This window comes from Pseudorasbora parva, chromosome 22 (assembly GCF_024679245.1).
Source record: "Pseudorasbora parva isolate DD20220531a chromosome 22, ASM2467924v1, whole genome shotgun sequence".
In the NCBI taxonomy this organism is placed as follows: domain Eukaryota; kingdom Metazoa; phylum Chordata; class Actinopteri; order Cypriniformes; family Gobionidae; genus Pseudorasbora; species Pseudorasbora parva.
This window is the reverse complement of record NC_090193.1, coordinates 8461558-8475479: the sequence shown is the minus strand read 5'-3', so window position 1 is coordinate 8475479 and position 13922 is coordinate 8461558. Positions and strand designations below refer to the sequence as shown.

The 13922-nt window shown below is 42.5% G+C and overlaps 9 non-coding genes across 9 annotated transcripts; 7 read left to right on the top strand and 2 right to left on the bottom strand.

The window, feature by feature from the left end:
- The first annotated feature begins 453 nt into the window (after nt 1-453).
- LOC137058983 (U4 spliceosomal RNA) lies at nt 454-594 on the top strand. Its single transcript, XR_010900943.1, has one exon. It is a non-coding gene; the product is annotated as a U4 spliceosomal RNA (small nuclear RNA).
- A 1641-nt stretch (nt 595-2235) lies between these two features.
- LOC137058949 (U4 spliceosomal RNA) lies at nt 2236-2376 on the top strand. Its single transcript, XR_010900911.1, has one exon. It is a non-coding gene; the product is annotated as a U4 spliceosomal RNA (small nuclear RNA).
- A 1641-nt stretch (nt 2377-4017) lies between these two features.
- LOC137058982 (U4 spliceosomal RNA) lies at nt 4018-4158 on the top strand. Its single transcript, XR_010900942.1, has one exon. It is a non-coding gene; the product is annotated as a U4 spliceosomal RNA (small nuclear RNA).
- A 901-nt stretch (nt 4159-5059) lies between these two features.
- On the bottom strand, nt 5060-5141 carry trnas-acu (transfer RNA serine (anticodon ACU)). The gene has a single exon. It is a non-coding gene; the product is annotated as a tRNA-Ser (tRNA).
- Nucleotides 5142-5799: 658 nt separating this feature from the next.
- On the top strand, nt 5800-5940 carry LOC137059015 (U4 spliceosomal RNA). Its single transcript, XR_010900974.1, has one exon. It is a non-coding gene; the product is annotated as a U4 spliceosomal RNA (small nuclear RNA).
- A 1641-nt stretch (nt 5941-7581) lies between these two features.
- On the top strand, nt 7582-7722 carry LOC137058947 (U4 spliceosomal RNA). Its single transcript, XR_010900910.1, has one exon. It is a non-coding gene; the product is annotated as a U4 spliceosomal RNA (small nuclear RNA).
- Nucleotides 7723-9600: 1878 nt separating this feature from the next.
- LOC137058946 (U4 spliceosomal RNA) lies at nt 9601-9741 on the top strand. The gene has a single exon (XR_010900909.1). It is a non-coding gene; the product is annotated as a U4 spliceosomal RNA (small nuclear RNA).
- Nucleotides 9742-11838: 2097 nt separating this feature from the next.
- Nucleotides 11839-11979, top strand: LOC137059018 (U4 spliceosomal RNA). The gene has a single exon (XR_010900976.1). It is a non-coding gene; the product is annotated as a U4 spliceosomal RNA (small nuclear RNA).
- A 1375-nt stretch (nt 11980-13354) lies between these two features.
- trnas-acu (transfer RNA serine (anticodon ACU)) lies at nt 13355-13436 on the bottom strand. The gene has a single exon. It is a non-coding gene; the product is annotated as a tRNA-Ser (tRNA).
- Nucleotides 13437-13922: the final 486 nt, after the last annotated feature.

Sequence of the window (13922 nt, the reverse complement as noted above, 5' to 3'; positions counted from 1 at the left end):
TTATGTTTTTTTGTGTGCTGATTTTACTTTATTGGAAAGAACCTAGAGAGAAAGCCTGAGTCTAGAAAAACATACCATAGCTGGCATTGATCCTACCTCAGAAAATGTTTGCAGTGTCCTTGCACTCTTCATTATCCTACCCAACCTCGTAGAGGGCATGCTGAATCAATCCTGAACTCAAATATGTTCTTAGAGACTGAGCATTATGATCCCGCCCCTTTGCTGCCAGAATACCCATAATTCTCTGCTCCCAGATGTACCGAAGCAGTGCAATTTTTTGAGTGAGAAGAGGACAATGAATAAATCTTTTTGTGCATTTCCCTCGCCTCTTTCATAGTCACACTATGAAGCCATCAGTGCCAGAAGCTGATTGCATAGCAGTTTAAAGCTTGATACCATCCTGTCGTTCCATGTCCAGATATGTGCATCGAAGATGTTGTGATGTTTTAGGGCATTCTTTCGCAGAGGCAATATTGTAGCCTATGAGGTTTATCCGAGGCGTGATCTTTGCTGGTTGAAAACTTTACCCAATACCCCGCTAGGTTGACTTGAAATACAGTCAGCCTTGGCAATTTTTGTCAGTCTCTTTGGAGACTTATGAACTTGTTGAAAAGAATCCTTTGTTCCTGTTGTCTGCTGTTTCTTAAACGGTTGTGAATCCATGAACACGGAGAAGTTTCGGCTTCTCAGATTTTGGGCTTTTCTCAGCCAATCTCTGTAGTACTTTGGAGTTTCTTACGCCCATGTCCAAGCACCAGAGAAGTTGTTTTATTGATCCTGTAATCAGAATGTTATCAGATATTAACCCAAGCTTTTTTGCTGTTATCAATAAAATGTAATTCAGTTAAAGCTTGCCATGATGTGTTGTAAACAGTTGGATGATGCAAGCAGCATCCCTGCAGTTGACTTTTTTTTACTAGGATCTCCGTAGAGCAAAATGGGCTAGCCTAAATGGGGGTACATTAAAGCAAAGTGCTTCAAAAAACTTTGCCTGGCTCTCTCGAACACTAAAGACATTAAACAATGAGGATGGGATTCGAACTCACGCGTGCAGAGCACAATGGATTTGCAGTCAATATCCTTAACCACTTGGCCACCTCGTCACGCGTCTGCATAAAACTGGGATGTTGTGTTTTTCTGCATCTATGTTTAGGATAATTACTTTAAAGTGGTTAAACGTTAAAGCGGTGGTAGGTACATTAAAGCAAAGTGCTTCAAACAACTTTGCCTGGCACTCTCGAACACTAAAGACATCAAACGACGAGGATGGGATTCGAAGCCACGCGTGCAGAGCACAATGGATTAGCAGTCCATCGCCTTAACCACTCGGCCACCTCGTTACGCGGCTGCGTTAAACTGGGATGTGGTGTTTTTCTGCAGCTATGTTTAGGATGATTACTTTAAAGTAGTTAAACGTTAAAGCGGTGGTAAGTACGTTAAAGCAAAGTGATGTAAACAACTTTGCCTGGCACTCTCGAACACTAAAGACAACCATCGTTGAGGATGAGAGTCGAACCCACGCGTGCAGAGCACAATGGATTAGCAGTCCATCGGCTTAACCACTCGGCCACCTCGTCCCATGCCTGAAGGTCCCATGTCCCGTCCCATGACAGAATTCGTGCTTTGCAGCCACTATCATTAACACAACGGAGAAAAAGTTTACCTTAATGTGTTGTAAAAATGTTGAGGTGATGAGAGATTCGAGCCTTAGACTGACCAGCAAGAAGCAATGTATTATTTTGGTTAGGAGACTCACATTTGTGTTGATGGAAGGAGATGTGCTTATGTTTTTTTGTGTGCTGATTTTACTTTATTGGAAAGAACCTAGAGAGAAAGCCTGAGTCTAGAAAAACATAGCATAGCTGGCATTGATCCTACCTCAGAAAATGTTTGCAGTGTCCTTGCACTCTTCATTATCCTACCCAACCTTGTAGAGGGCATGCTGAATCAATGCTGAACTCAAATATGTTCTTAGAGACTGAGCATTATGATCCCGCCCCTTTGCTGCCAGAATACCCATAATTCTCTGCTCCCAGATGTACCGAAGCAGTGCAGTTTTTTGAGTGAGAAGAGGACAATGAATAAATCTTTTTGTGCATTTCCCTCGCCTCTTTCATAGTCACACTATGAAGCCATCAGTGCCAGAAGCTGATTGCATAGCAGTTTAAAGCTTGATACCATCCTGTCGTTCCATGTCCAGATATGTGCATCGAAGATGTTGTGATGTTTTATGGCATTCTTTCGCAGAGGCAATATCGTAGCCTATGAGGTTTATCCGAGGCGTGATCTTTGCTGGTTGAAAACTTTACCCAATACCCCGCTAGGTTGACTTGAAATACAGTCAGCCTTGGCAATTTTTGTCAGTCTCTTTGGAGACTTATGAACTTGTTGAAAAGAATCCTTTGTTCCTGTTGTCTGCTGTTTCTTAAACGGTTGTGAATCCATGAACACGGAGAAGTTTCGGCTTCTCAGATTTTGGGCTTTTCTCAGCCAATCTCTGTAGTACTTTGGAGTTTCTTACGTCCATGTCCAAGCACCAGAGAAGTTGTTTTATTGATCCTGTAATCAGAATGTTATCAGATATTAACCCAAGCTTTTTTGCTGTTATCAATAAAATGTAATTCAGTTAAAGCTTGCCATGATGTGTTGTAAACAGTTGGATGATGCAAGCAGCATCCCTGCAGTTGACTTTTTTTTACTAGGATCTCCGTAGAGCAAAATAGGCTAGCCTAAATGGGGGTACATTAAAGCAAAGTGCTTTAAACAACTTTGCCTGGCACTCTCGAACACCAAAGACAACCATTGTTGAGGATGGGTTTCAAACCCACATGTGCAGAGCACAATGGATTAGCAGTCCATCGCCTTAACCACTCAGCCACCTCGTCACGCGTCTGCATTGAACTGGGATGTGGTGTTTTTCTGCAGCTATGTTTAGGATGATTACTTTAAAGTAGTTAAACGTTAAAGCGGTGGTAAGTACGTTAAAGCAAAGTGCTTTAAACAACTTTGCTTGGCACTCTCGAACACCAAAGACAACCATCGTTGAGGATGGGTTTCAAACCCACACATGCAGAGCACAATGGATTAGCAGTCCATCACCTTAACCACTCAGCCACCTCGTCACGCTGCTGCATTAAACTGGGATGTGGTGTTTTTCTGCAGCTATGTTTAGGATGATTACTTTAAAGTAGTTAAACGTTAAAGCGGTGGTAAGTACGTTAAAGCAAAGTGCTTTAAACAACTTTGCCTGGCACTCTCGTACACTAAAGACAACCATCGTTGAGGATGGGATTCAAACCCACGCGTGTAGAGCACAATGGATTAGTAGTCCATCGGCTTAACCACTCGGCCACCTCGTCCCATGTCTGAAAGTCCCATGTCCCGTCCCATGACAGAATTCGTGCTTTGCAGCCACTATCATTAACACAACAGAGAAAAAGTTTACCTTAATGTGTTGTAAAAATGTTGAGGTGATGAGAGATTCGAGCTTTAGACTGACCAGCAAGAAGCAATGTATTATTTTGGTTAGGAGACTCACATTTGTGTTGATGGATGGAGATGTGCTTATGTTTTTTTGTGTGCTGATTTTACTTTATTGGAAAGAACCTAGAGAGAAAGCCTGAGTCTAGAAAAACATAGCATAGCTGGCATTGATCCTACCTCAGAAAATGTTTGCAGTGTCCTTGCACTCTTCATTATCCTACCCAACCTCGTAGAGGGCATGCTGAATCAATCCTGAACTCAAATATGTTCTTAGAGACTGAGCATTATGATCCCGCCCCTTTGCTGCCAGAATACCCATAATTCTCTGCTCCCAGATGTACCGAAGCAGTGCAATTTTTTGAGTGAGAAGAGGACAATGAATAAATCTTTTTGTGCATTTCCCTCGCCTCTTTCATAGTCACACTATGAAGCCATCAGTGCCAGAAGCTGATTGCATAGCAGTTTAAAGCTTGATACCATCCTGTCGTTCCATGTCCAGATATGTGCATCGAAGATGTTGTGATGTTTTAGGGCATTCTTTCGCAGAGGCAATATTGTAGCCTATGAGGTTTATCCGAGGCGTGATCTTTGCTGGTTGAAAACTTTACCCAATACCCCGCTAGGTTGACTTGAAATACAGTCAGCCTTGGCAATTTTTGTCAGTCTCTTTGGAGACTTATGAACTTGTTGAAAAGAATCCTTTGTTCCTGTTCTCTGCTGTTTCTTAAACGGTTGTGAATCCATGAACACGGAGAAGTTTCGGCTTCTCAGATTTTGGGCTTTTCTCAGCCAATCTCTGTAGTACTTTGGAGTTTCTTACGCCCATGTCCAAGCACCAGAGAAGTTGTTTTATTGATCCTGTAATCAGAATGTTATCAGATATTAACCCAAGCTTTTTTGCTGTTATCAATAAAATGTAATTCAGTTAAAGCTTGCCATGATGTGTTGTAAACAGTTGGATGATGCAAGCAGCATCCCTGCAGTTGACTTTTTTTTACTAGGATCTCCGTAGAGCAAAATGGGCTAGCCTAAATGGGGGTACATTAAAGCAAAGTGCTTCAAAAAACTTTGCCTGGCTCTCTCGAACACTAAAGACATTAAACAATGAGGATGGGATTCGAACTCACGCGTGTAGAGCACAATGGATTTGCAGTCAATATCCTTAACCACTTGGCCACCTCGTCACGCGTCTGCATAAAACTGGGATGTTGTGTTTTTCTGCATCTATGTTTAGGATAATTACTTTAAAGTGGTTAAACGTTAAAGCGGTGGTAGGTACATTAAAGCAAAGTGCTTCAAACAACTTTGCCTGGCACTCTCGAACACTAAAGACATCAAACGACGAGGATGGGATTCGAAGCCACGCGTGCAGAGCACAATGGATTAGCAGTCCATCGCCTTAACCACTCGGCCACCTCGTTACGCGGCTGCGTTAAACTGGGATGTGGTGTTTTTCTGCAGCTATGTTTAGGATGATTACTTTAAAGTAGTTAAACGTTAAAGCGGTGGTAAGTACGTTAAAGCAAAGTGATGTAAACAACTTTGCCTGGCACTCTCGAACACTAAAGACAACCATCGTTGAGGATGGGATTCGAACCCACGCGTGCAGAGCACAATGGATTAGTAGTCCATCGGCTTAACCACTCGGCCACCTCGTCCCATGTCTGAAGGTCCCATGTCCCGTCCCATGACAGAATTCGTGCTTTGCAGCCACTATCATTAACACAACAGAGAAAAAGTTTACCTTAATGTGTTGTAAAAATGTTGAGGTGATGAGAGATTCGAGCTTTAGACTGACCAGCAAGAAGCAATGTATTATTTTGGTTAGGAGACTCACATTTGTGTTGATGGATGGAGATGTGCTTATGTTTTTTTGTGTGCTGATTTTACTTTATTGGAAAGAACCTAGAGAGAAAGCCTGAGTCTAGAAAAACATACCATAGTTGGCATTGATCCTACCTCAGAAAATGTTTGCAGTGTCCTTGCACTCTTCATTATCCTACCCAACCTCGTAGAGGGCATGCTGAATCAATCCTGAACTCAAATATGTTCTTAGAGACTGAGCATTATGATCCCGCCCCTTTGCTGCCAGAATACCCATAATTCTCTGCTCCCAGATGTACCGAAGCAGTGCAATTTTTTGAGTGAGAAGAGGACAATGAATAAATCTTTTTGTGCATTTCCCTCGCCTCTTTCATAGTCACACTATGAAGCCATCAGTGCCAGAAGCTGATTGCATAGCAGTTTAAAGCTTGATACCATCCTGTCGTTCCATGTCCAGATATGTGCATCGAAGATGTTGTGATGTTTTAGGGCATTCTTTCGCAGAGGCAATATTGTAGCCTATGAGGTTTATCCGAGGCGTGATCTTTGCTGTTTGAAAACTTTACCCAATACCCCGCTAGGTTGACTTGAAATACAGTCAGCCTTGGCAATTTTTGTCAGTCTCTTTGGAGACTTATGAACTTGTTGAAAAGAATCCTTTGTTCCTGTTGTCTGCTGTTTCTTAAACGGTTGTGAATCCATGAACACGGAGAAGTTTCGGCTTCTCAGATTTTGGGCTTTTCTCAGCCAATCTCTGTAGTACTTTGGAGTTTCTTACGCCCATGTCCAAGCACCAGAGAAGTTGTTTTATTGATCCTGTAATCAGAATGTTATCAGATATTAACCCAAGCTTTTTTGCTGTTATCAATAAAATGTAATTCAGTTAAAGCTTGCCATGATGTGTTGTAAACAGTTGGATGATGCAAGCAGCATCCCTGCAGTTGACTTTTTTTTACTAGGATCTCCGTAGAGCAAAATGGGCTAGCCTAAATGGGGGTACATTAAAGCAAAGTGCTTCAAAAAACTTTGCCTGGCTCTCTCGAACACTAAAGACATTAAACAATGAGGATGGGATTCGAACTCACGCGTGCAGAGCACAATGGATTTGCAGTCAATATCCTTAACCACTTGGCCACCTCGTCACGCGTCTGCATAAAACTGGGATGTTGTGTTTTTCTGCATCTATGTTTAGGATAATTACTTTAAAGTGGTTAAACGTTAAAGCGGTGGTAGGTACATTAAAGCAAAGTGCTTCAAACAACTTTGCCTGGCACTCTCGAACACTAAAGACATCAAACGACGAGGATGGGATTCGAAGCCACGCGTGCAGAGCACAATGGATTAGCAGTCCATCGCCTTAACCACTCGGCCACCTCGTTACGCGGCTGCGTTAAACTGGGATGTGGTGTTTTTCTGCAGCTATGTTTAGGATGATTACTTTAAAGTAGTTAAACGTTAAAGCGGTGGTAAGTACGTTAAAGCAAAGTGATGTAAACAACTTTGCCTGGCACTCTCGAACACTAAAGACAACCATCGTTGAGGATGAGATTCGAACCCACGCGTGCAGAGCACAATGGATTAGCAGTCCATCGGCTTAACCACTCGGCCACCTCGTCCCATGCCTGAAGGTCCCATGTCCCGTCCCATGACAGAATTCGTGCTTTGCAGCCACTATCATTAACACAACGGAGAAAAAGTTTACCTTAATGTGTTGTAAAAATGTTGAAGTGATGAGAGATTCGAGCCTTAGACTGACCAGCAAGAAGCAATGTATTATTTTGGTTAGGAGACTCACATTTGTGTTGATGGAAGGAGATGTGCTTATGTTTTTTTGTGTGCTGATTTTACTTTATTGGAAAGAACCTAGAGAGAAAGCCTGAGTCTAGAAAAACATAGCATAGCTGGCATTGATCCTACCTCAGAAAATGTTTGCAGTGTCCTTGCACTCTTCATTATCCTACCCAACCTCGTAGAGGGCATGCTGAATCAATCCTGAACTCAAATATGTTCTTAGAGACTGAGCATTATGATCCCGCCCCTTTGCTGCCAGAATACCCATAATTCTCTGCTCCCAGATGTACCGAAGCAGTGCAATTTTTTGAGTGAGAAGAGGACAATGAATAAATCTTTTTGTGTATTTCCCTCGCCTCTTTCATAGTCACACTATGAAGCCATCAGTGCCAGAAGCTGATTGCATAGCAGTTTAAAGCTTGATACCATCCTGTCGTTCCATGTCCAGATATGTGCATCGAAGATGTTGTGATGTTTTAGGGCATTCTTTCGCAGAGGCAATATCGTAGCCTATGAGGTTTATCCGAGGCGTGATCTTTGCTGGTTGAAAACTTTACCCAATACCCCGCTAGGTTGACTTGAAATACAGTCAGCCTTGGCAATTTTTGTCAGTCTCTTTGGAGACTTATCAACTTGTTGAAAAGAATCCTTTGTTCCTGTTGTCTGCTGTTTCTTAAACGGTTTTGAATCCATGAACACGGAGAAGTTTCGGCTTCTCAGATTTTGGGCTTTTCTCAGCCAATCTCTGTAGTACTTTGGAGTTTCTTACGCCCATGTCCAAGCACCAGAGAAGTTGTTTTATTGATCCTGTAATCAGAATGTTATCAGATATTAACCCAAGCTTTTTTGCTGTTATCAATAAAATGTAATTCAGTTAAAGCTTGCCATGATGTGTTGTAAACAGTTGGATGATGCAAGCAGCATCCCTGCAGTTGACTTTTTTTTACTAGGATCTCCGTAGAGCAAAATAGGCTAGCCTAAATGGGGGTACATTAAAGCAAAGTGCTTCAAAAAACTTTGCCTGGCTCTCTCGAACACTAAAGACATCAAACAATGAGGATGGGATTCGAACTCACGCGTGCAGAGCACAATGGATTTGCAGTCAATATCCTTAACCACTTGGCCACCTCGTCACGCGTCTGCATAAAATTGGGATGTTGTGTTTTTCTGCAGCTATGTTTAGGATGATTACTTTAAAGTAGTTAAACGTTAAAGCGGTGGTAGGTACGTTAAAGCAAAGTGCTTTAAACAACTTTGCCTGGCACTCTCGAACACTAAAGACATCAAACGACGAGGATGGGATTCGAACTCACGCGTGCAGAGCACAATGGATTTGCAGTCAATATCCTTAACCACTTGGCCACCTCGTCACGCGTCTGCATAAAACTGGGATGTTGTGTTTTTCTGCATCTATGTTTAGGATAATTACTTTAAAGTGGTTAAACGTTAAAGCGGTGGTAGGTACATTAAAGCAAAGTGCTTCAAACAACTTTGCCTGGCACTCTCGAACACTAAAGACATCAAACGACGAGGATGGGATTCGAAGCCACGCGTGCAGGGCACAATGGATTAGCAGTCCATCGCCTTAACCACTCGGCCACCTCGTTACGCGGCTGCATTAAACTGGGATGTGGTGTTTTTCTGCAGCTATGTTTAGGATGATTACTTTAAAGTAGTTAAACGTTAAAGCGGTGGTAAGTACGTTAAAGCAAAGTGATGTAAACAACTTTGCCTGGCACTCTCGAACACTAAAGACAACCATCGTTGAGGATGATATTCGAACCCAAGTGTGCAGAGCACATTGGATTAGCAGTCCATCGGCTTAACCACTCGGCCACCTCGTCCCATGCCTGAAGGTCCCATGTCCCGTCCCATGACAGAATTTGTGCTTTGCAGCCACTATCATTAACACAACGGAGAAAAAGTTTACATTAATGTGTTGTAAAAATGTTGAGGTGATGAGAGATTCGAGCCTTAGACTGACCAGCAAGAAGCAATGTATTATTTTGGTTAGGAGACTCACATTTGTGTTGATGGAAGGAGATGTGCTTATGTTTTTTTGTGTGCTGATTTTACTTTATTGGAAAGAACCTAGAGAGAAAGCCTGAGTCTAGAAAAACATAGCATAGCTGGCATTGATCCTACCTCAGAAAATGTTTGCAGTGTCCTTGCACTCTTCATTATCCTACCCAACCTCGTAGAGGGCATGCTGAATCAATCCTGAACTCAAATATGTTCTTAGAGACTGAGCATTATGACCCCGCCCCTTTGCTGCCAGAATACCCATAATTCTCTGCTCCCAGATGTACCGAAGCAGTGCAATTTTTTGAGTGAGAAGAGGACAATGAATAAATCTTTTTGTGCATTTCCCTCGCCTCTTTCATAGTCACACTATGAAGCCATCAGTGCCAGAAGCTGATTGCATAGCAGTTTAAAGCTTGATACCATCCTGTCGTTCCATGTCCAGATATGTGCATCGAAGATGTTGTGATGTTGTAGGGCATTCTTTCGCAGAGGCAATATCGTAGCCTATGAGGTTTATCCGAGGCGTGATCTTTGCTGGTTGAAAACTTTACCCAATACCCCGCTAGGTTGACTTGAAATACAGTCAGCCTTGGCAATTTTTGTCAGTCTCTTTGGAGACTTATCAACTTGTTGAAAAGAATCCTTTGTTCCTGTTGTCTGTTGTTTCTTAAACGGTTGTGAATCCATGAACACGGAGAAGTTTCGGCTTCTCAGATTTTGGGCTTTTCTCAGCCAATCTCAGTAGTACTTTGGAGTTTCTTACACCCATGTCCAAGCACCAGAGAAGTTGTATTATTGATCCTGTAATCAGAATGTTATCAGATATTAACCCAAGCTTTTTTGCTGTTATCAATAAAATGTAATTCAGTTAAAGCTTGCCATGATGTGTTGTAAACAGTTGGATGATGCAAGCAGCATCCCTGCAGTTGACTTTTTTTTACTAGGATCTCCGTAGAGCAAAATGGGCTAGCCTAAATGGGGGTACATTAAAGCAAAGTGCTTCAAAAAACTTTGCCTGGCTCTCTCGAACACTAAAGACATTAAACAATGAGGATGGGATTCGAACTCATGCGTGCAGAGCACAATGGATTTGCAGTCAATATCCTTAACCACTTGGCCACCTCGTCACGTGTCTGCATAAAACTGGGATGTTGTGTTTTTCTGCATCTATGTTTAGGATGATTACTTTAAAGTGGTTAAACGTTAAAGCTGTGGTAGGTACATTAAAGCAAAGTGCTTCAAACAACTTTGCCTGGCACTCTCGAACACTAAAGACATCAAACGACGAGGATGGGATTCGAAGCCACGCGTGCAGAGCACAATGGATTAGCAGTCCATCGCCTTAACCACTCGGCCACCTCGTCTCACGTCTGCATAAAACTGGGCTCTGGTGTTTTTCTGCAGCTATGTTTAGGATGATTACTTTAAAGTAGTTAAACGTTAAAGCGGTGGTAAGTACTTTAAAGCAAAGTGCTTTAAAAAACTTTGCCTGGCACTCTCGAACACCAAAGACAACCATCGTTGAGGATGGGTTTCAAACCCACACGTGCAGAGCACAATGGATTAGCAGTCCATCGCCTTAACCACTCAGCCACCTCGTCACGCGGCTGCATTAAACTGGGATGTGGTGTTTTTCTGCAGCTATGTTTAGGATGATTACTTTAAAGTGGTTAAACGTTTAAGCGGTGGTAGGTACATTAAAGCAAAGTGCTTCAAACAACTTTGCCTGGCACTCTCGAACACTAAAGACATCAAACGACGAGGATGGCATTCGAACCCACGCGTGCAGAGCACAATGGATTAGCAGTCCATCGCCTTAACCACTCGGCCACCTCGTCACGTGTCTGCATGAAACTGGGATGTGATGTTTTTCTGCATCTATGTTTAGGATGATTACTTTAAAGTAGTTAAACGTTAAAGCGGTGGTAAGTACGTTAAAGCAAAGTGCTTTAAACAACTTTGCCTGGCACTCTCGAACACTAAAGACAACCATCGTTGAGGATGGGATTCAAACCCACGCGTGCAGAGCACAATGGATTAGCAGTCCATCGGCTTAACCACTCGGCCACCTCGTCCCATGTCTGAAGGGACAGAATTCGTGCTTTGCAGCCACTATCATTAACACAACGGAGAAAAAGTTTACCTTAATGTGTTGTAAAAATGTTGAGGTGATGAGAGATTCGAGCCTTAGACTGACCAGCAAGAAGCAATGTATTATTTTGGTTAGGAGACTCACATTTGTGTTGATGGAAGGAGATGTGCTTATGTTTTTTTGTGTGCTGATTTTACTTTATTGGAAAGAACCTAGAGAGAAAGCCTGAGTCTAGAAAAACATAGCATAGCTGGCATTGATCCTACCTCAGAAAATGTTTGCAGTGTCCTTGCACTCTTCATTATCCTACCCAACCTCGTAGAGGGCATGCTGAATCAATGCTGAACTCAAATATGTTCTTAGAGACTGAGCATTATGATCCCGCCCCTTTGCTGCCAGAATACCCATAATTCTCTGCTCCCAGATGTACCGAAGCAGTGCAGTTTTTTGAGTGAGAAGAGGACAATGAATAAATCTTTTTGTGCATTTCCCTCGCCTCTTTCATAGTCACACTATGAAGCCATCAGTGCCAGAAGCTGATTGCATAGCAGTTTAAAGCTTGATACCATCCTGTCGTTCCATGTCCAGATATGTGCATCGAAGATGTTGTGATGTTTTATGGCATTCTTTCGCAGAGGCAATACCGTAGCCTATGAGGTTTATCCGAGGCGTGATCTTTGCTGGTTGAAAACTTTACCCAATACCCTGCTAGGTTGACTTGAAATACAGTCAGCCTTGGCAATTTTTGTCAGTCTCTTTGGAGACTTATGAACTTGTTGAAAAGAATCCTTTGTTCCTGTTGTCTGCTGTTTCTTAAACGGTTGTGAATCCATGAACACGGAGAAGTTTCGGCTTCTCAGATTTTGGGCTTTTCTCAGCCAATCTCTGTAGTACTTTGGAGTTTCTTACGTCCATGTCCAAGCACCAGAGAAGTTGTTTTATTGATCCTGTAATCAGAATGTTATCAGATATTAACCCAAGCTTTTTTGCTGTTATCAATAAAATGTAATTCAGTTAAAGCTTGCCATGATGTGTTGTAAACAGTTGGATGATGCAAGCAGCATCCCTGCAGTTGACTTTTTTTTACTAGGATCTCCGTAGAGCAAAATAGGCTAGCCTAAATGGGGGTACATTAAAGCAAAGTGCTTTAAACAACTTTGCCTGGCACTCTCGAACACCAAAGACAACCATCGTTGAGGATGGGTTTCAAACCCACATGTGCAGAGCACAATGGATTAGCAGTCCATCGCCTTAACCACTCAGCCACCTCGTCACGCGTCTGCATTGAACTGGGATGTGGTGTTTTTCTGCAGCTATGTTTAGGATGATTACTTTAAAGTAGTTAAACGTTAAAGCGGTGGTAAGTACGTTAAAGCAAAGTGCTTTAAACAACTTTGCTTGGCACTCTCGAACACCAAAGACAACCATCGTTGAGGATGGGTTTCAAACCCACACATGCAGAGCACAATGGATTAGCAGTCCATCACCTTAACCACTCAGCCACCTCGTCACGCTGCTGCATTAAACTGGGATGTGGTGTTTTTCTGCAGCTATGTTTAGGATGATTACTTTAAAGTAGTTAAACGTTAAAGCGGTGGTAAGTACGTTAAAGCAAAGTGCTTTAAACAACTTTGCCTGGCTCTCTCGAACACTAAAGACATTAAACAATGAGGATGGGATTCGAACTCACGCGTGTAGAGCACAATGGATTTGCAGTCAATATCCTTAACCACTTGGCCACCTCGTCACGCGTCTGCATAAAACTGGGATGTTGTGTTTTTCTGCATCTATGTTTAGGATAATTACTTTAAAGTGGTTAAACGTTAAAGCGGTGGTAGGTACATTAAAGCAAAGTGCTTCAAACAACTTTGCCTGGCACTCTCGAACACTAAAGACATCAAACGACGAGGATGGGATTCGAAGCCACGCGTGCAGAGCACAATGGATTAGCAGTCCATCGCCTTAACCACTCGGCCACCTCGTTACGCGGCTGCGTTAAACTGGGATGTGGTGTTTTTCTGCAGCTATGTTTAGGATGATTACTTTAAAGTAGTTAAACGTTAAAGCGGTGGTAAGTACGTTAAAGCAAAGTGATGTAAACAACTTTGCCTGGCACTCTCGAACACTAAAGACAACCATCGTTGAGGATGGGATTCGAACCCACGCGTGCAGAGCACAATGGATTAGTAGTCCATCGGCTTAACCACTCGGCCACCTCGTCCCATGTCTGAAGGTCCCATGTCCCGTCCCATGACAGAATTCGTGCTTTGCAGCCACTATCATTAACACAACAGAGAAAAAGTTTACCTTAATGTGTTGTAAAAATGTTGAGGTGATGAGAGATTCGAGCTTTAGACTGACCAGCAAGAAGCAATGTATTATTTTGGTTAGGAGACTCACATTTGTGTTGATGGATGGAGATGTGCTTATGTTTTTTTGTGTGCTGATTTTACTTTATTGGAAAGAACCTAGAGAGAAAGCCTGAGTCTAGAAAAACATACCATAGCTGGCATTGATCCTACCTCAGAAAATGTTTGCAGTGTCCTTGCACTCTTCATTATCCTACCCAACCTCGTAGAGGGCATGCTGAATCAATCCTGAACTCAAATATGTTCTTAGAGACTGAGCATTATGATCCCGCCCCTTTGCTGCCAGAATACCCATAATTCTCTGCTCCCAGATGTACCGAAGCAGTGCAATTTTTTGA